Below are 20,789 nucleotides of genomic sequence, written 5' to 3' on the forward strand. Positions count from 1 at the left end.
GCTGAAATAATACTCTCTCAGAATAACTGAGCCTGGAGAGGCTCGCCGAAATAATACTCTCTTAGAATAATTGAGCCTGGAGAGGCTTGCCGAAACAATACTCCCTCTTAGAATAATTGAGCCTGGAGAGGCTCGCCGAAATAATACTCTCTCAGAATAACTGAGCCTGGAGAGGCTCGCAGAAATAATACTCTCCAGAGAAACCTCAGCTTAAGCTCATAGAACAAATCCCCAGCGAGAGCTATCAAAGCAAGATCGTCAAAATCCCCAATGGAAGCGCGATCATCCAAGCAAAATATTCAGTCAAAGGACTTGAAACTTCCTCAGTGGAAGATAGCTCTCTGACTCAAGCGCTGAGTGAGCTAAGCCTGCAGAGGCTTCTTAAATAATACTCTAGGATACATAAGATCCCCAAATCCCCAGTCGCCTACTCAAGAGGCACCCCTACAAAAGGAGCAAAATAAAAAATATATCAATAAATATTCCCCAAGCGGAATTTGGGCGTACAACCAACCACTAAACATCAAGATGATTTGCCTAACAGAAGAGGTCAATCAAAAATCAACATCCAGAATCCCCAGCGGATAACAGCCTACACAGAGGCAGCAAAAATCAGAAAATCCAAAAGAGATACCCGAATAAGGATAACCGGGATACTCCACCAACGTCAAAGGACGTCAGCCAAACATAAGGCATCGCTCAATTCAAGAAGAGCATCTGTGTCTACACCCCAAGGAGTCAGAAATTCCCCATGGGTACCAACTATGCAAATGCAAGTTGGGGCACAAGAACCTATGAATGACTGCACATCCCCTAGACGGATCCCTGCGTTATCCAGCCCTCAGTGGCACAAAATCAGAAAAACCATCGAAGCAGCATAGTGGACTGTGGAGACAAAAAATCATCTCAGATCCCTGGAGAGGGTAAACTCGCATTGCCGAAGTGATCAGAAGACACGGACGCAGACCCTGGAGAGGGCAAACTCAGTTGCCTAGGTCGTCAGAGACAACCGAAGCAAAGTCTGGAGAGACGGTACTCAGAGTCTGGAGAGACGATACTCAGAGTCTGGAGAGACGGTACTCAAAGTCTGGAGAGACGGTACTCAAAGTCTGGAGAGACGGTACTCAGAGTCTGGAGAGACGGTACTCAGAGTCTGGAGAGACGGTACTCAGAGTCTGGAGAGACGGTACTCAGAGTCTGGAGAGACGGTACTCAGAGTCTGGAGAGACGGTACTCAGAGTCTGGAGAGACGGTACTCAGAGTCTGGAGAGACGGTACTCAGAGTCTGGAGAGACGGTACTCAGAGTCTGGAGAGACGGTACTCAGAGTCTGGAGAGACGGTACTCAGAGTCTGGAGAGACGGTACTCAGAGTCTGGAGAGACGGTACTCAGAGTCTGGAGAGACGGTACTCAGAGTCTGGAGAGACGGTACTCAGAGTCTGGAGAGACGGTACTCAGAGTCTGGAGAGACGGTACTCAGAGTCTGGAGAGACGGTACTCAGAGTCTGGAGAGACGGTACTCAGAGTCTGGAGAGACGGTACTCAGAGTCTGGAGAGACGGTACTCAGAGTCTGGAGAGACGGTACTCAGAGTCTGGAGAGACGGTACTCAAAGTCTGGAGAGACGGTACTCAGAGTCTGGAGAGACGGTACTCAGAGTCTGGAGAGACGGTACTCAGAGTCTGGAGAGACGGTACTCAGAGTCTGGAGAGACGGTACTCAGAGTCTGGAGAGACGGTACTCAGAGTCTGGAGAGACGGTACTCAGAGTCTGGAGAGACGGTACTCAGAGTCTGGAGAGACGGTACTCAGAGTCTGGAGAGACGGTACTCAGAGTCTGGAGAGACGGTACTCAGAGTCTGGAGAGACGGTACTCAGAGTCTGGAGAGACGGTACTCAGAGTCTGGAGAGACGGTACTCAGAGTCTGGAGAGACGGTACTCAGAGTCTGGAGAGACGGTACTCAGAGTCTGGAGAGACGGTACTCAGAGTCTGGAGAGACGGTACTCAGAGTCTGGAGAGACGGTACTCAGAGTCTGGAGAGACGGTACTCAAAGTCTGGAGAGACGGTACTCAGAGTCTGGAGAGACGGTACTCAAAGTCTGGAGAGACGGTACTCAAGGTCTGGAGAGACAGTACTCAACCATCAGCGTCGTCAGAGGCACGTTGGTGTTCAACTTCCGGCTCGGGCGTCGAGTGAAGTTGACCCTGGAGAGGGTAAACTTAGCTACCGAGGTTGTCAGAAGCGCCGAGGTATGCAACAACCTGGAGAGGCTACTCAACAATTTTCCACCGGAAGACGCTACAAGTCAGAAGGTTGGCACATCACCCGGACAATTGGGTCAACTCCTTTACTTGTCAGCCGGTACACCAAAAGGCCGTCCGACTAAGTAAAGGGGGGGCAGCTGTAGACCCCTAAAATTGTCCGGGTCGGAAATAAAGCTTGAAGACTCTTGAGGACTGAAGGAAAGTCAGCCAGAAGGACTCATGGAAGGCCCTATGAGGATTCTCTGTAGGTCTAGAGGTCTTGTAATAGCTCAAAATAAGGAAGTGGAGGGAATGAAGCCCAATACGGCCTCCCAAAAGTTCAGTACGGCCGTATTGAACATTTTGAACTACAATACGGCTGCACTGAACTCAATACGGCCGTATTGAGGTTTCTTGAACTTCAATACGGCCGCACTGAACTCAATACGGCTGTATTGAGGTTTCTTGAACTTCAATACGGCCGTACTGAATTCAATACGGCCGTATTGTAGTTCAAAACTTCAATACGGGCCGTATTGACTCCAGGGCCCGTATTGCGCCTGTTCCCTATAAATAAGACGTCATTGAACACTTTTACACTGAGTTTTAACCCTCTTCTTGAGTATTCTGGGTTTTTTTGAGCAGTGCTCTGCCTAGAAATCACTCGGAGAGTTGATCCGACAAAGTTCTCGAGTTCTGAGCTTTTTGCTTGAGTCTCGAACTGAGTCGAAGGGAAATCCTCCGGATTTCCATAGTTAAAATTTTCTAGGAGGGAGCGAGCGGGCTTGTAGAGCGAGGGAACGCCAAAAAGCTTCCCAGTTTTACTTGAATATAAAAGCACGCTTCAAAGGTTTCTTCTTAAGACCTTCCTTTTACTGCTTTCTGTGTGTATATTTAACTGTCATCATGTAGATAGTTAAGTTATAATTTTTTAGAATAAATAGGGGTAATTTAGTAATTTCGCACTATTATTTTTAGAAATAATCTGTCATAGGGAACCCGAAAGGGGCGCTGTGGGGTGCTAACACCTTCCCCACGCGTAACCGACTCCCTTACCCGACTCTGGTTGTCATGGCCGAAGTCGATTTTTGAATCGATTGCCTTAAACTTCTTTTTCCAATGTTTTGAGTAAAACATTGGTGGCAACTCCATGAACCCTTCCTTTTTATGAAAACCGCTAATCCATGGAGGGTCCCGCTTGGGATTAACATGGATTGGTGAGCCTTTTAATAAAATTGCTCGTTTGACAAGGTCTCAGTTTGAGAATAAGTCATTCTAGCAATCCATATTTTTCAACAAATAAAAGAGTCCAACCATCCTTCGCGAATGCCGAAAGCCCGTTTCGGGCCGGTGGCGACAATGACTGTTGAACAATATAGGCAACAAATGGAACTATACATGATGAGGGCATGTATTAGAGAAGAGGAAGCCACTACAGTAGCCAGATTCATGTGTGGTCTTAACTTAGAGATTAGAGACCATGTGGAGCTACTACCCTACAGGGACCTAAATGACTTGGTCCAACTTTGTGTAAGGGTAGAACAAAAAATGTTGAGAATCTTCTAAAAGAGAAAGCTCCCACTCTAGATCTCTTAGGAATGACTACTTGGAGGAGGAAAAACCTTTTGAAAAGAAAATTATTTCAGAACCCTCCAAAGAATTGACTAAGAGGAAAGAGAAAAATAAAGATAATGATAAAGATCTCATCACTCCACACACTAGCACAAAGACTAGTGATATTAAATGTTTCAAGTGTCTAGGGAGAGGCCACATTGCTTCTCAATGCCCTACAAAGAAAGTCATGATCTTAAGGGGGCATGACACTTATAGTAGTCAAGAAGAAACTACTACCTCCTCTTCTAGTAAGAGTGAGGTTGAAACAAAGCTTCAAAGATCCAAAGTGGAGCCAATTTATCCTTATGAAGGAGAGTTCCTAATGCTTAGGAGAATCCTTCATAATCAACATAGTGGTACCCTATCACAAAGAGCGAACATCTTTCATACAAGATGTAATGTTTTAAATAATGCTTGTTCTCTCATTGTTGATAGTGGTTCATGGTGCAACTGTTGTAGCACTAGGTTGGTTAAAAAATTGAGTCTAATTACTATGCCACATCCTCAACCTTATCATTTGCAATGACTTAATAAGGATGGTGACATAGTAGTCGACCAACAAGTGAAGGTCAAGTTTTCCATTGGGAAGTATGAGGACCAAGCTTTATGTGATATAGTACCAATGGAAGCTTGTCATATTTTGTTAGGAAGACCATGGCAATTTGAAAGAAAAACTGTACATGATGGTCTTACTAATGAAATTACCTTCACTCACAACGGAAAGAAATTTGTACTTTATCCTCTCTCACCTAAACAAGTGGCTGAGGATCAAACACAAATGAAAAACAAAAGAAAAAGAGAAAAGGTAGGGAAGAGTAAAGAGGAAGAAATATCCTCTAAGGTAATTATGCCTAAAGAGAATTGCTTTATCACTAAAGAACCTATGAAAACTATTCTCTTTATTCATAAAGACCTTAACTCTTACCTTCAAGCTGCCACTAGTCTTGAAGAAGAGATTCACAAATCCATTATTTTAAAAGAAAAAGAATCTCAACTTCAAGATTTTGTGAAGGAGAAGTGAACTTCATTTAGTTCTACTTCTCATACTACTTCCTTGGTGGTGCCCAACGTAGATAGTCTTCCTACCTTAGTTGTGTCAATAATGCACCCGATTTATGGAATATATTATTTGTTGGATATAACATCTAAACCTTCAAGGTTCCTTGTGGCAAATTCTTTTCATAACTATCCAACAAATAATATAATCCAAAATTGTTTAGGAAATTTCTTGGTAGTATTTTCATTATTTTCTAGGAAATGCCTAGCTTACCACATAGGGTACTTTAGGCAAGATATTTTAGTTTTTAGGATTAAGTCTTTAGTGTGCTATAGTTTTAGCTTTAGCATATTTTTAGGATTTAGAAATATACCTAGTCTATGTTTAGGAGAGGATCCTATTCATTATATTAGTAGGTCTAGTGTCATAGATTTCTTTAGGTTCCATGAAACGATTCCTTCTAGGATATTCCTTTCACATTTATTTGTTGAAAATATCACCTCTGATGAATTTTATTATATATTTGTAGGTATGGCCAATAATCATGAGGACCCTCGAGATTTGAGGTCAAATCCTTTTCAAGAGGGAGGGGATGATAGACTATGGCCAAGGCCAAGGAATCCAAGAGGTCATATATTAAAAGAACCAAGAGGAATGGGATGATCTTAAAGACCTTTTTCTTATGTTTATACATATAGTAGTTCTTTTGTATAGGTTATTTTTGCCTTTGTATTTGTGAGGCACTTTACTTGCTTTTTCTAGTGTTTGTATATTGATTTCAAGGTAGGTTACTTGGAGAGTTTAACTCCATTTAACCTCCCTAATTGATGTATTCATTTTGTATTTTTTCAGTAGGCAAAAAGGGGTGACATTTAGCAAAGCTAGGGAGTGTACTTAGAAATTGGGCCTGAGTTGGGCCTAGGCAAAATTTTGCTTATTGGACTCATTTTTCTCCTAATTTTTCATAGATTTGATTTAGCTAGGTCTCATCATCATTTGATGAACCTAACTAAACCAAATCAATAGTTTTTGAAATAAATCAAAGGAGAAAAAGAAGCCAAGGCCGCCTAGCTCCTTCATTTCTCTTTGGCCGAAATTTCCATGTGCATTCTTGAGTTTTTGAAGCTTCTCCTCCAAGTTTCTAAACCTTGGTAGGTTGGCTGACCTTACCATGGTTCTTAAGTGAACCATGGTCAAGGATAGCTTCTCCTACAAGTTTTAGAAACCATGGATGGTTAGCTACACCTTACCATGGTTCCTAGTGAACCATGGTTAAGGTTAGCTTCTCCTAGAAGCTACCTCTCCCTATATATTTGTAATTCCTTCACTTGTATTCACTTTTGGACATTTATGAGAAAAAGAATTCAAAATTCTCTCTCATTTTCAAGAGTCAAAATTCATGAGAAACCTTCTCTTAGGTTCTCTATCAAGGTTCCTTCTCCTAGAAGCTTGGTTTTTCAAGCTTCTTCACTTCTTCAAGAGGTAACCGAACCTCTCTTAGGTGCTTCTCCTCCATTGGAGATTTCTTCAAGGAGTTTCTGTTGATTTGAAGTGTACAACCTCATTGAGCAAAGGTCTTGGACATTGGAATTGTTGAAGAACATCAATCCTCTTCAACCTAGTTCCATCATTTTGGAACTACTTGAAGAAAACCGATTACTGAAAGATGAGAATGCAAAATTCCTTTCAACTTCAGAAGAAGTTGTTGAGATTCATGGAGTGGTGAATCAACTCAAACTTGGAGAAAGAAGGTTTTTATGATAACAAAGTATGGATTTTGAGAATCAAAGCTGACCAAGGATATCAACAAGTCAAAAACAAAGAAGAAGAAAATATGGCTATTGTGATGTGTAATAGGAGTAGCTCATAAGTTGTATTGTTTTGTTGAGCTTATTTTGCATGTGTGTGCTTTGTGCATGGGTTAATCTTTATCTAATCTGATTAAGGATGAGTATGATGATGAGTTAGAAACTTGGAAAGTTATTTTGAGACATAAAACAAAATTTTTGAAAGCTGACTCAAAATAATCGATTATCATTAAATATAATCGATTATTCCAATAACAGGTAAAAAGGATGACTTGCTGCAATAATTGATTATTTGTGAAATAATCGATTATCCCAGGAATCACTCTCCGGAATAATCGATTATCCTGTAAAATAATCGATTAATTTGTTCTTGGTTGATTTCCAGAAATCATGAAGAACAAAATAATCGAAAAGGAGATCAAAAAGGAGAAAAATGTTATTGTGAAGTCTTTGTGACCTTCTTGGAGAGTTTTCTTTGTGAAACCAAGAAGTAAAACGTTTTTGAAATGCTTTGAGAAAAGATCATCATCATCATCATATTCTTGAAAAGAGAAAGATTAAGATTTTCTTCTGAGTTCACTATCTGATTTGTTCAATTTCCAGGTGAATTCGTTCCTTTAATTCTTTGTGAATAATTGTAAAATCTTGAGTAGGTGTCTCATGTGGTAAGGAATTCTTGTAGTAGGTTTCTAAAAGGAGTGCTTTCTTGGGGTCAAGAAAGTGATTATCTTGAATGTAGGAGTGTATGCATGTGTGGTATGCTTGTAAAACTTCTTCATTAAGATAGTGGAACAAATCTTGATCAGGTTATGATAGAGGACTGGATCGATGTAGGTCACATGTGGAGTGGTTGATCCAGGATAAAAGACTTGTGCAATCTTCTCTTACCCTTATCTTTTACTTTGAGTAACATCCTGGTTGTGTGTTAAAGAGATCATTCTTGATTAACATGTTTGTATGCACAACATTGCATTAAACTGAATCAAAGTATTGCATATTGATTGCTTTTAACTTTGAAGTGTATTAAAGATTAATCAAGAAAGCATATAGGACTCATTTTTCATTAACAAGTCTTTAAGGAACTTCTTTGAAAATTCATATTAGAAAAGTTTAAATTGAAATAAAGATCCTAAGAACTCTGAAAATTTTTAAAGTGTCATAGAATCCAATTCACCCCCTCTTGGATTGAGCCATTCTTTTCTAACAATTGGTATCTAGAGCAAGGTCCTTGAGTGTTATTCAAGATTTCAAAAATGGCCAATAGCAATCTACCTTATGGTGAGGGTGTGTTTATTCATAGACCTCCTGTTTTCAATGGTGAAAACTATGTCTACTGGAAAATTAGGATGAGAATTTTCATTGAAGCAATTGACATTGCTGTATGGGATGCATTTGAAAATGGACCCTATATCCCTATGTCCAAAGATGATGATGGGAAGAGAGAAAAAAATTGGAGTGAGTGGAGTGATGATGAGAGAAAAAGAGCCCAATATGACTATAGAGCAAAAGACATCATTACATTTGCATTGTCTATTGATGAATTTTTTAGAATTTCTCAATGCAAATCTGCTAAAGAAATGTGGGACACTTTGCAAGTCACTCATGAAGGAACAAGTGATGTAAAGAGATCTAGAAAGCATACTCTCATAAGAGAATATGAATTGTTGAGAATGAACAATGGTGAATCAATTTCTGATTTTCAAAAGAGATTTACATACTTGATAAATCACCTTGTTGATCTTGGCAGGAAATTTGAAGAAGAAGAATTAAATCTAAACGTGCTGCAATGCTTGGACAAATCATGGCAAGCAAAGGTGACTGCCATAGAAGAATCAAAGTACTTGACTTCATTGACCCTTGCTACTCTCTTTAGAAAGCTAAGAGAGCATGAGCAAAAGCTACATATATTTGAGGAGAATGAAAAGCAAGATAAAAAGGGCAAGGGAGTGTCACTAAGAGCCTTGAAATCAGTCAAAAGAAAAAAGTGCATGAAGAATCAAGCTCCGAAGATTCTGAAACAGAGAACTTCAACTTGCTGGTGAAGAAGTTTAGAAAATTCCTAAGAAAGAAGAGGAATTCCCCCTACAAGTTCAATAAGAAGACTAACAAGAAAGAGGAAGCAAATACATCCTCCTATAATTGTTTTGAGTGTGGGAAACCAGGACACATAAAAGCTGAATGTCCAAACCTCTTAAAGAAGCAACAAGAGGAAAAGAAAGTGAAGAAAAATGGTAAAGGAAAGAGAGCCTACATTGCTTGGGAAGACAATGACTCAAGCACAACAAGTGATGAATCTAAATTTGAAGAGAACAATTTATGTTTGATGGCTGGAGCTGATCAAGACACAATAGTAAGTGATTCTGACCTTGAATCTAATCTGGACTACGATCAACTTCAAGAAGCTTTCATTCAAATTCATAAAGAGGCTATGAAATTAGATGCTTTAAATTCAAAGCTTAAAAACAAGCTGCCATGGTATGAAAATGCTTTAATTAAAGCTGAACAAGAGCTTGAGGATTTGAAAAATGAGCATGACACTCTTCAAACTATTTTGAACTTCAATGAAGCTCATTGTGAAACCTCCCTTTCTTCAAAAGGTGTCTGTGAAAATTGCAAGACTTTGGAAAAGGAAAATGCTGATTTGAAAATTACTCTTGCAAAGTTCACAAATGGAAATGCAAATTTGAATATCATTTTGGGAAAACAAGGAAATACTTTTGATAGAAGTGGACTTGGTTTTAATCAAAGCATAAACATGCCATTAAAATAAAAAGAAGGAGTTTTTAAGAAAAACCAAGTTTTCAGAAAATACAAAGGCAATTTCGTTAGACAAAAAACTTGTTATTATTGTTGTAAGAAAGGTCATACAATAAGGAATTGCTACTCTAGAAAGTATGGAGTTCCAAATGGAGAAATGGTTTGGATTGAAAAGAGCCAAAGGCTGAGAACTAACCATCAAGGACCCTTCACATGGGTACCTAAATCAATTTTTTGATCTTTTTTTGTAGGAATGGTTGAGAGCCAAAAGCTTATTATGGTATCTTGATAGTGGCTGCTCAAGGCATATGACTAGAGATCCTTCAAAATTCTCAAGTCTGAAATTGAAGAATGAAGGGTTTGTTACTTATGGTGACAACAACAAAGGGAGAATTATGGGTCATGGTAACATTGGTAACTCATCCTCCCTAACATTGATTAAGAATGTATTGCTTGTTGAAGGGCTGAAACATAATTTGCTGAGTATAAGTCAACTTAGTGATAAAGGTTTTAAAATTGAATTTGATAATACTTGTTGCTTGATATATGATAAAAATACAAAAGAAATTAGATTCATAGGAAAAAGAATTGACAACATATACATGCTTGACTTAGAGCACTCAATAGCAATTTCCAACACCAAGTGCTTAATAATCAAAGAAGACAATATTTGGCTTTGGCATAGGAGAGCTGCACATATTCACATGGATCACTTAAACAAACTAAGTAGAAAGGAGTTAGTGATAGGTTTACCTAAACTCAAGTTTAGCAAGGACAAACTATGTGATGCTTGTCAAAAGGGCAAGCAAGTGAAGGCTAGCTTTAAAAGCAAAAATCAGATTTCAACTACTAGACCTTTATAATTAATTCACATGGATTTATTTGGTCCTTCAAGAACCATGAGTCTAAGTGGGAACTACTATGGGTTAGTTATTGTAGATGACTATTCAAGATTCACATGGGTTATGTTTCTTGCAAACAAAAATGAAGCTTTTCATTCTTTTAAGAAATTTTCCAAGCTTATTCAAAATGAAAAGAACACAAACATCACCTCAATTAGAAGTGACCATGGAGGTGAATTCCAAAATATTTTATTCCAAAAATTCTGTGAGGAGCATGGTATTACTCATAATTTTTCAGCACCTAGGACACCTCAACAAAATAGGGTTGTTGAAAGGAAAAATAGGTCTCTTGAGGAATTAGCTAAAACTATGTTGAATGAGACCAAATTACCAAAATATTTTTGGGCTGATGCTATTAACACAACTTGTCATGTGTTAAACAAAGTTCGGATCCGACCCATACTAAAGAAAACACCCTATGAAATTTATAATGGGAGGAAGCCTAATATTTCATACTTTAGAGTATTTGGGTGTAAGTGTTTTGTGCTGAACAATGGCAAAGAGAAACTTGGAAAATTTGATGCAAAAGCTGATGAGGCAATCTTTTTAGGATATTCTACAAATAGCAAAGCCTATAGAGTATATAACAAGAGAACTCTAATTGTTGAAGAATCAGTTCATGTTGTGTTTGATGAGACTAACAAACAAGAGAAAAAGCAAACTGAAATAGAAGACTTGACTGATTTGCTTGATCAACCTCCATTAGAAAGTGAACCTAATGAAAAGCCTAAAGAGAGTGAATCAAATGAAACCACTGAGAATACAAGTGAACAATTTCTTAAGGAATGGAAAACTTCTAGGGACTTATCAATGGAAAATATAATTGGAAATATTTGTAAGGGAGTGTCAACTAGAAGAGCCATCAAGAATATTTGTAATGCTATGGCTTTTGTTTCACAAGTTGAACCTAAGACTATAGATGAAGCACTACAAGATGAACATTGGTTAATGGCTATGCAAGAGGAACTAAATCAGTTTGAAAGAAATGAAGTATGGGATTTAGTGTCATTACCAACTGATTATCCAATTATAGGAACCAAGTGGGTTTTTAGAAATAATCTTGATGAATCTGGAATTATTATAAGAAATAAGGCAAGGTTAGTGGCTAAGGGGTATAATCAAGAAGAGGGAATTGATTATGATGAGACTTTTGCCCCTGTAGCAAGGATAGAAGCCATTAGATTACTTCTTGCTTATGCTTCTATAATGAATTTCAAGCTTTATCAAATGGATGTGAAAAGTGATTTTCTTAATGGTTTGATACAAGAAGAAGTGTATGTGGAGCAACCACCAAGTTTTGTTGATTTTAAGTATCCTAATCATGTGTACAAACTTAAAAATCCACTCTATGGCTTGAAACAAGCTCCAAGATCATGGTATAACAAGATGAGCAAATTTTTGATTAAGAATGACTATGTAAGAGGGAAAGTAGATAATACATTTTTTGTGAAGAAGTTTGAAAATGATACAATGTATGTTCAAATCTATGTGGATGACATTGTTTTTGGATCTACTAATGTCTCTCTATGCAAAGAATTTGCTAAGACCATACAAGGTGAATTTGAAATGTCAATGATGGGAGAGCTTACATTCTTCTTGGGGTTGCAAATCAAACAAATGAGTGATCGAATCTTTATAACTCAAAGCAAGTATTGCAATGAATTGTTGAAGAAGTTTGGTATAGAAGGGTGTAAGGAGGCTGCAACACCAATATCAAACACTTGCAATCTTGACCTGGATGAGAAAGGCATAGCTGTTGATAACTCAAAGTATAGAGGTATCATTGGATCACTTTTATATTTGACAGCTAGTAGGCCTGACATAATGTTTGTTGTGTGCTTGTGTGCAAGATTTCAGGCAAATCCAAAAGAATCTCACATGAAATCTGTAAAGAAAATTCTAAAATATCTTAAGGGAACAACTAATGTAGGTTTATGGTATCCAAAGGGAGTCTCACTAAGTCTGATAGGCTACTGAGATTCAGACTATGCTGGGTATAGACTTCATAGAAAAAGCACAAGTGGTACTTGTCACCTACTAGGAAGTGCACTTGTATCATGGCATAGCAAAAAGCAAGCTTGTGTTGTTTTAAGTACAGTTGAGGCTGAATATATAGATGCTGGGAGTTGTTGTGCTCAAATTATCTAGATGAAACAACAACTAAGAGATTATGGAATTGAGATGAATAAAATTCCTTTGAGATGTGATAATATAAGTGCAATAAATCTAACCAAAAATCCAATTTTTCACTCTAGGACAAAACATATAGAGAAAAGACACCACTTTTTAAGAGATCATGTTTAGAAAAATGATTGTGTTGTAGAGTTTGTTGTAACTAGTAAACAATTAGCTAACATATTTACAAAACCTCTACCAAGAGAAAGATTCAATCAATTAAGAATTGAAGTAGGAATAATCAATGAGTCTTGTTTGAATTTATTGTGAATGTGTACTTGGGATTGATTGTTTGATTGAAAATTGGTTGATGTATGTGTAAAACATTGATGTATGATGCATAAAAGAGAGAAGTTTAAGAGTTGAAATGGTTTAGGAATGGTTTAAAAAGTTAGAAATAAGAGAAGCAAAAACATCTCTGGAATAATCGATTATTTTAAAATTTAATCGATTATTGTAAGTCAGCCTATGAGAATAATCGATTATTCGGGCAATAATCGATTATCTAGGAGAAGAGGAATTCTAGAAGTCTCTGGAATAATCGATTAGTTGGGCAATAAATGATTATCTGGGAAGCAAGAATACAAAGAGTCTCTGGAATAATCAATTATTTGGGAAATAATCGATTATCTGGGAAAGTTAGAGGAAATGACCCTCTGTAATAATCGATTATTCCAAAAATGATCGATTATTTAGTGTAGAAAGGGTTTTTCAAAGGATTTTACTGATACAAATAATCGATTATTTGTATAGATAATCGATTATTTGCGCGACCCTTGGTTTTCCAGATGGTTTTTGAACGGTTTTATTTACGCCAACCTCCAACTTCCCACTACTCTTCATTTGTGTAACCTCTCCTCTACTCCAAAACCGTGCTACGGCTTCTATAACCTCTAAACCCTCTTATTTTTCATAAACCCATATTCTCTCAACTCTCAAACCCTAACCCATTCATTTTCATCTTCTTCATCTCCACCAAAGAACCAATCTTTAACCTAACAATGACTTCATCTTCCAAAAGGCCAAAGAAGCTAGAAGTCAGGGGGAGCAAACATCCTCTTCCCACAGAGCAACTCATCTCAAAATGGTTTGCTGATAAGAAGACCCAAGAGTACTATTTTGAATGGTATGCAGGTAAAAGAATTATCCCTCCCAAGACCTTGAAGTTGGAATGGTTCAAGAATGAGAGGTTTAGCTTTCCTCCTCTTTTGGAACACTAGGAACTTGGGAAGTTCTTGGAGTTAGAAGGACCCTATTACCCTGAGCTTATAAGGTTGTTCTTATGCTTTGCCTCAAGCAATGAAGGGATAATGCAATCAGTGGTGAAGCAAGCTCATAAAGCTTGACGGTCCAACTTTGAAGGAAACTTTCGGGCTGAGCGAAGATGGGAGTACAAAGCCCCAACCCTTCAACTTTGGAGATTTTGAGGAGCTGATAACTTTTAGAGACTGTCAGAGGAACTTGGAGACCACCAACTACACAAAATTTTTGGCCAGAGGTATGAAGAAAAATTCGCACTTAATTTCTTTTATCATAGCTTGGATGATTAAGCCCTGGTTGCATAATCATGCTCAAATGTCAAGGGATGACATTTTGTTGATGCATGTAATGAAGAAAAAGATTAAAATAGATTAGGTGTCTGTGGTGAACGACTGTATGTGGAAGGCTAGGAGGAAGGAGGATGGTCCGATACCATATGCTTTATTATTATCTAGAATTTTTGAGAAAGCAGGTGTGGATCTGAAAGGGGAGAAAAAGATAATTCTCCGTGCCTCGAACAAAATTGACAAATCTTCCCTGCATCATATGGGGATGCTGAAACATGAAGATAAATGGGTATTCAAGGGAGATGTCCCTCTGACTCCTGAACCTGCAACTGATGAAGATGGCGTTCCATCTCATGATGAAGATCAACCACCACAAGTAGAAGTTGAACCAGAACAGGAACAAGAATCGGAGCCTAAAGCATTCTCTCCATTTGAGAAAATTATGATTAACAAGCTTGATGCGGTAATGGAGATGTCTAGGAGGCATGAGTCAATTTATTCGGGTATTCTTGATCGGTTTGATAACCTTGATCATGAGTTTAGCCGAATTAAAGCTCAGCTTGGGATGCCTGAAGACTCGGAGTGATTTTAGTGCTTTAGTGTTCTATTTTTAGTTTTAAGAAATTAGTTTAAATTTCTATTTTTCAATTGGGTTGTAATTTGTTTAATTTCCGAACAATTATCTTGGTTTATTTTGTTGAACAATTTAAATTCTGTTGCAATGTGAAGTTTGATTGTTGTTATATTGTGTTTGGAATGACTTGATAAATTTGTTTTGGATGATTGATTGTGCAATGTTCTATTTTTTAACATTGATATGAGATAGTGTTGTTGCATATATGTTGGTGTTTGCTGGTATATTTGATAATGCTTTGGACTTTGAAATGTGATAATGTACTGCATATTGTGATTTTGGCTGACAATTTGATGTTTTTGCTGATGATATGCTATTTTGCTGGTATGATTAAGATATTGTGATTAAAGATCACTTGATGAATATGGAAAATTTACTAATAAAATTTTTTGGTATTAATTGATTGGAACAATGCCTGTGTTGCTTAGTATTAAATTCGTTTTGTGGCATTGATTATGAGCAAATGAGTATTGTGCATAAGTTCATACATGTGAAATCTGGACATATATATATTGGTTTGTTTTTTATGATGTCCAAAGGGGGAGAAAGGTTTTTTGAGCTTGTTTTGCAGGATTTAAAATGTGGAAATATTGGTTTGCAAAACAAAGTATGGCTTGTATGGTTTGTCATCATCAAAAAGGGGGAGATTGTTGAGATTCATGGAGTGGTGAATCAACTCAAACTTGGGGAAAAAAAGTTTTGATGATAACAAAGTATTAATTCTGAGAATCAAAGCTGACCAAGGACATCAACATGTCAAAAACAAAGAAGAAGAAAATATGGCTATTGTGATGTGTAATAGGAGTAGCTCATAAGTTGTATTGTTTTGTTGAGCTTATTTTGCATGTGTGTGCTTTGTGCATGGGTTAATCTTTATCTAATCCGATTAAGGATGAGTATGATGATGAGTTAGAAACTTGGAAAATTATTTTGAGACATAAAACAGTTTTTGAAAACTGACTCAAAATAATCGATTATCATTAAATATAATCGATTATTCCAGCAACAAGTAAAAAGGATTCCTTGCTGCAATAATCGATTATTTGTGAAATAATCGATTATCCCAGGAATCACTCTCTGGAATAATCGATTATCCTGCAAAATAATCGATTAATCTGTTCTTAGTTGATTTCCACAAATCATGAAGAACAAAATAATCGATTATCCTTTAAAATAATCGATTATCTGGTTCTGAAAATGTTATAAATAGTTCTTACATTTTGAAACATCAGAACAAGATAGAACAGAAAATCAAAAAGGAGAAAAATGTTATTGTGAAGTCTTTGTGACCTTCTTGGAGAGTTTTCTTTGTGAAACCAAGAAGTAAAACGTTTTTGAAATGCTTTGAGAAAAGAGAGAGATTAAGATTTGCTTCTGAGTTCACTATCTGATTTGTTCAGTTTCCAGGTGAATTTGTTCCTTTAATTCTTTGTGAATAATTGTAAAATCTTGAGTAGGTGTCTCAAGTGGTAAGGAATTCTTGTAGTGGGTTTCTACAAGGGGGCTTTCTTGGGGTTAAGAAAGTGATTATCTTGTATGCGGGAGTGTATGCATGTGTGGTGTGCTTGTAAAACTTCTTCATTAAGATAGTGGAACAAATCTTGATCAGGTTATGATTGAGGACTAGATGTAGGTCACCTGTGGAGTGGTTGAACCAGGATAAAAAACTTGTGTAATCTTCTCTTACCCTTATCTTTTACTTTGAGTAACGTCTTGGTTGTGTGTTAAAGAGGTCATTCTTGATTAACATGTTTGTATGCACAACATTGCATTAAACTGAATCAAAGTATTGCATATTGATTTCTTTTAACTTTGAAGTGTATTAAAGATTAATCAAGAAAGCATATAGGACTCATTTTTTATTAACAAGTCTTTAAGGAACTTCTTTTAAAATTCATATTAGAAAAGTTTAAATTGAAATAAAGATCCTAAGAACTCTAAAAAAATTTAAAGTGTCATAGAATCCAATTCACCCCCCTCTCTTGGATTGAGCCATTCTTTTCTAACAAAAGTAACTAAACTCAACCAAGAAATTGATTTATTAAAATCATATTTGTCAAAATTCATATTAGGAATAAAAAATCTTGAGCACCTTTTGAAATAATCTAGGTGTGGGAAAGATAGATCAGGATTAGGATATGTTGAATCTGAATCAAAAATAAAAATCGGAACATATGCATCTCCTCTGTATGGAAAGAACGGACATTTTACTTATGTAGTCACATGCATAAAAAGAGGGATTACAAAACCTCAAGTGCTAACACTCATGGATCCAAATCCATTTGGGTACCAAAAACTGAAATAGTGTTTGTTGCATATCTATTCAACAAAAAAAAAAGAGTGTCCAGTCATGGTAACTGGATAGTGGCTTCTCGTGACACATGACGGACAAAAGGTCTATGTTCCTAGACCTCAAGTCCAGGAAAGGAGGGCAAGTCACATTTGGAGGAGGACAGAAATTATATATCATGGGAATAGGCAAAATAGGTATCAACTCTTCCACCTCCATTGATAACATTCTGTATGTAAAAGGATTAACGCATAATCTACTGAGCATAAGTCAATTGTGCAATAGTGGTTATGAAGTATCCTTCAACAAAAATAAATGTACTGTTAGTCAACCTGATTCATCTATATTATTTACAGCTAACAGATGCAACAACCTGTATAAAATAATGCTTAATGAACTAGAAAATCAGAATGTTGATTGTCTAGTTTCATATGAAAATCAGTGGATCTAGCACAAGAAACTTGGTCATGCAAGTTAGAGATTAATCTCAAAGCTGAAAAAGCATAACCTCGTAAGAGGACTCCCAAATCTTGTGCATCAGACGAACGGTGTATGTGAAGAATGTCAAAAGGTGAAACAAGTTAAAAGTTCATTTTAAAGTAAAAATCATGTTTCCACCTCAAGACCTCTTGAACTGCTCCACATAGATCTATTCGGTCCCACTAGAACAACATCTATAAGTGGTAAAAGATATGGATTGGTCATTGTGGATGACTACACTAGATGGACATGGGTACTGTTCATAACTCACAAGGATGAGTCTGTTCATAACTCACAAGGATGAGTCATTTAGGGTATTCTATGTATTCTGTAAAAGAGTTCAAAATGAAAAAGGAACATCAATTGCATATATTAGAAGTGATCATGGGGGAGAATTTGAAAATGAACAATTTCAAGAATTTTGTGAAGAAAATGGAATAAAACACAATTTTTCAACACCTAGAACTCCACAGCAAAATGGGGTTGTAAAAAGAAAGAATCGCTCTTTACAAGAAATGGTAAGAACTTTACTAAACGATTTCTCCACCCCTAAACATTTCTGGGCAGAAGTAGTTAATACTTCCTGCTATATTCAAAACAGAATATATATTAGGCCCTTGCTGAAAAAGACTACTTATGAATTGTGGAAGGGACGAGCACCCAACATATCATATTTTCATCCGTTTGGATGCAAATGTTTTATTCTGAATACCAAAGATAATTTAGGAAAATTTGACTCAAAAACCGACGAAGGTATTCTACTTGGATACTCTAAGAGGTCAAGAGCCTATAGGGTGTTCAACAACAGAACTAAAACTGTTGAGGAGGCCATTCATGTTAGATTTGATGAACACAAGCCTGATAAAGAAATATCAGAGCTAGGTAATTTCTTTGAGAATATGCAGGTGAACAACGATCAGAAGAAAAAGTATGAGTCTGAAGAAACAACGACTCAACAGGATGAAAGAGAGGATAGAGAACCAGTTAATCGCAACTGGTAGATGAAGGCCCATCATCCACAAGAATAAATCATTGGAGAAGCAAAAGATGTAGTAAGAACTAGAAGTTTGTTCAGAACTCAAGCACAAATTGCTCTGCTATCTCAAATAGAGCCAAGAACCACGAACGAAGCCTTATCAGACGAAAGCTGGGTTCAGGCCATGCAAGAAGAATTGAGTCAATTCCAGAAGAATGATGTCTGGGAACTTGTTCCAATGCCTAAAGGCAGGACGATCATAGGAACAAAATGGGTATACAAAAATAAATTGGACGTATCTAGAAACATGGTAAGAAACAAAGCAAGGATGGTTGCGAAAGGGTACTCTCAGCAAGAAGGTATAAACTTTACTGAAACTTTTGCACCTGTTGCTCGAATAGAAGCCATTAGAATCTTACTTGCTTTTGCTGCATGTACTGGCATGAAATTATATCAGATGAATGTTAAAAGCGCCTTTTTAAACGGAACAATCTTAGAAGAAGTTTACGTATGTCAACCTCCTAGTTTTGAAAACGAATTACTATCATCTTATGTTTTCAAACTAAACAAAGCTTTGTATGGATTAAAACAAGCACCGCGTGCATGGTATGAAAAACTAAGCTCATTTCTAACAGATAATAACTTTAGAAGAGGCAAAATTAACAGCATTTTGTTTAGAAAAGTAATCAAGGATGATTTCATAATAGTCCAAATCTACGTAGACGATATAGTTTTTGGTGCTACTAATGAAAATCTATGCCAAGAGTTTTCCAAGCTTATGCATGATGAATTTGAAATGAGTATGATGGGAGAACTAAAGTTCTTTTTAGGACTTCAAGTCGTCCAGTCAGATGAAGGAGTCAAAATCCATCAAACGAAGTATACAAAAGAATTACTGTAGAAGTTTAAAATGGAAGATACAAAACCAATGGAAACACCAATGCATCCTTCAACTACTCTTGGTTTGGACGAAGAATCACCAGAAATTGATAGCACAATGTACCGAGGAATGGTTGGCTCTCTGTTGTACCTAACAGCGTCAAGACCCGATATCATGTTCAACGTCTGCGTCTGTGCTAGATTCCAAGTACGACCTAAGGAGTTACACTTACAAGCGGTTAAAATAATTTTAAGATATCTTAAAGGAACACCTAACCTAGGCATCAACTTCTATAGAAGCCAAAATGTTTCTCTTCTAGGATATTGTGATGCAGATTATGCAGGAGACAAATGGGAGAGAAAAAGCACTAGCGGAGGATGTCATTTCCTTGGACGCTACTTGGTCTCATGGACTAGTAAGAGGCAAAGTACAATTGCCTTATCAACTTGTGAAGTTGAGTATGTGGCCGCAGGACAATGTCTTACGCAGCTGCTCTGGATCAAACATCAACTGGAAGACTACGATATTTACGAAAGTAGTATTCCTGTACTCTGTGATAACACTACTGTTATTAACATTTCTAAAAATCCTGTTTTGCATTCTAGGACTAAGCATATAGAGATTAAACATCATTTCATTAGAGATCATGTGCAAAAAGGAACATTTGAACTAGTCTATGTTAAGACTGAGGAACAACTAGTTGATATCTTCACCAAACCCCTTCAAGAAGATAGATATGTCTAGCTGATAGCTGATTAATACTGACCCTCTATTTCTTTTTGATGATCACAAAGGGGGAGAAAAGAATACAAAATCTATCACACTAAACTAAACCGAAACCGATCACTAAGTAAGGGGGAGGAACCTTAGGACCTTAAGAAAACAAATATATCCCTTACACCATATATCTAATATCTGCTACCTTCCTGATTTGTGCTCTGTGTCTAATACATAAATGCTTGATTTGTATAAACATGGATGAACTCGATAGATTATATTTTTCATCATCAAAAAGGGGGAGATTGTTAAGTCAGACGAAGCGCATTCACAATTCCCACCAAGGTTTTGAATATGACAAATATAATACATATTGTTATTACTAACATGTGCATTAGTGTTTCAGTCGGATAACAAAAAGTTCAAACAATGAAACATGATCAAGCATATAATCTGGCTGGACAAAACATCAGACGATAGAAAGGCCAGTATCAAGACTAAGGTTGATTCAGGCGCAAGGCTAAATACAAAGTCTATCAGCAGAAGCCTGAGGCATCAGACACAAATTGGCTAGACATCAACATGAAGTGACCATCAAAAAGAATCAAATAAACTAGAAGGCGGAGTTATCACCCCTATAACCAGACAAAAAGGGTAGTCAAGATCAGACGTAGTATCTTGTAACCAGACGATGTCAAAAATACTGAAGCACATCTGAAGTCCACTAATCACATTGAAAGAAATCATACAAGAAACACAAGAGGACAT

The 20,789-nt window shown here is 37.0% G+C and overlaps 1 pseudogene; it reads left to right on the forward strand.

The window, feature by feature from the left end:
- The first annotated feature begins 19,334 nt into the window (after nucleotides 1-19,334).
- On the forward strand, nucleotides 19,335-20,048 carry LOC145956357 (secreted RxLR effector protein 161 pseudogene; annotated as a pseudogene).
- The last annotated feature ends 741 nt before the right edge of the window (nucleotides 20,049-20,789 follow it).

The sequence above is a fragment of the Cajanus cajan genome, chromosome 3 (genome assembly GCF_000230855.2).
Source record: "Cajanus cajan strain Asha chromosome 3, NIPB_CcT2T_4, whole genome shotgun sequence".
Classification (NCBI taxonomy): domain Eukaryota; kingdom Viridiplantae; phylum Streptophyta; class Magnoliopsida; order Fabales; family Fabaceae; genus Cajanus; species Cajanus cajan.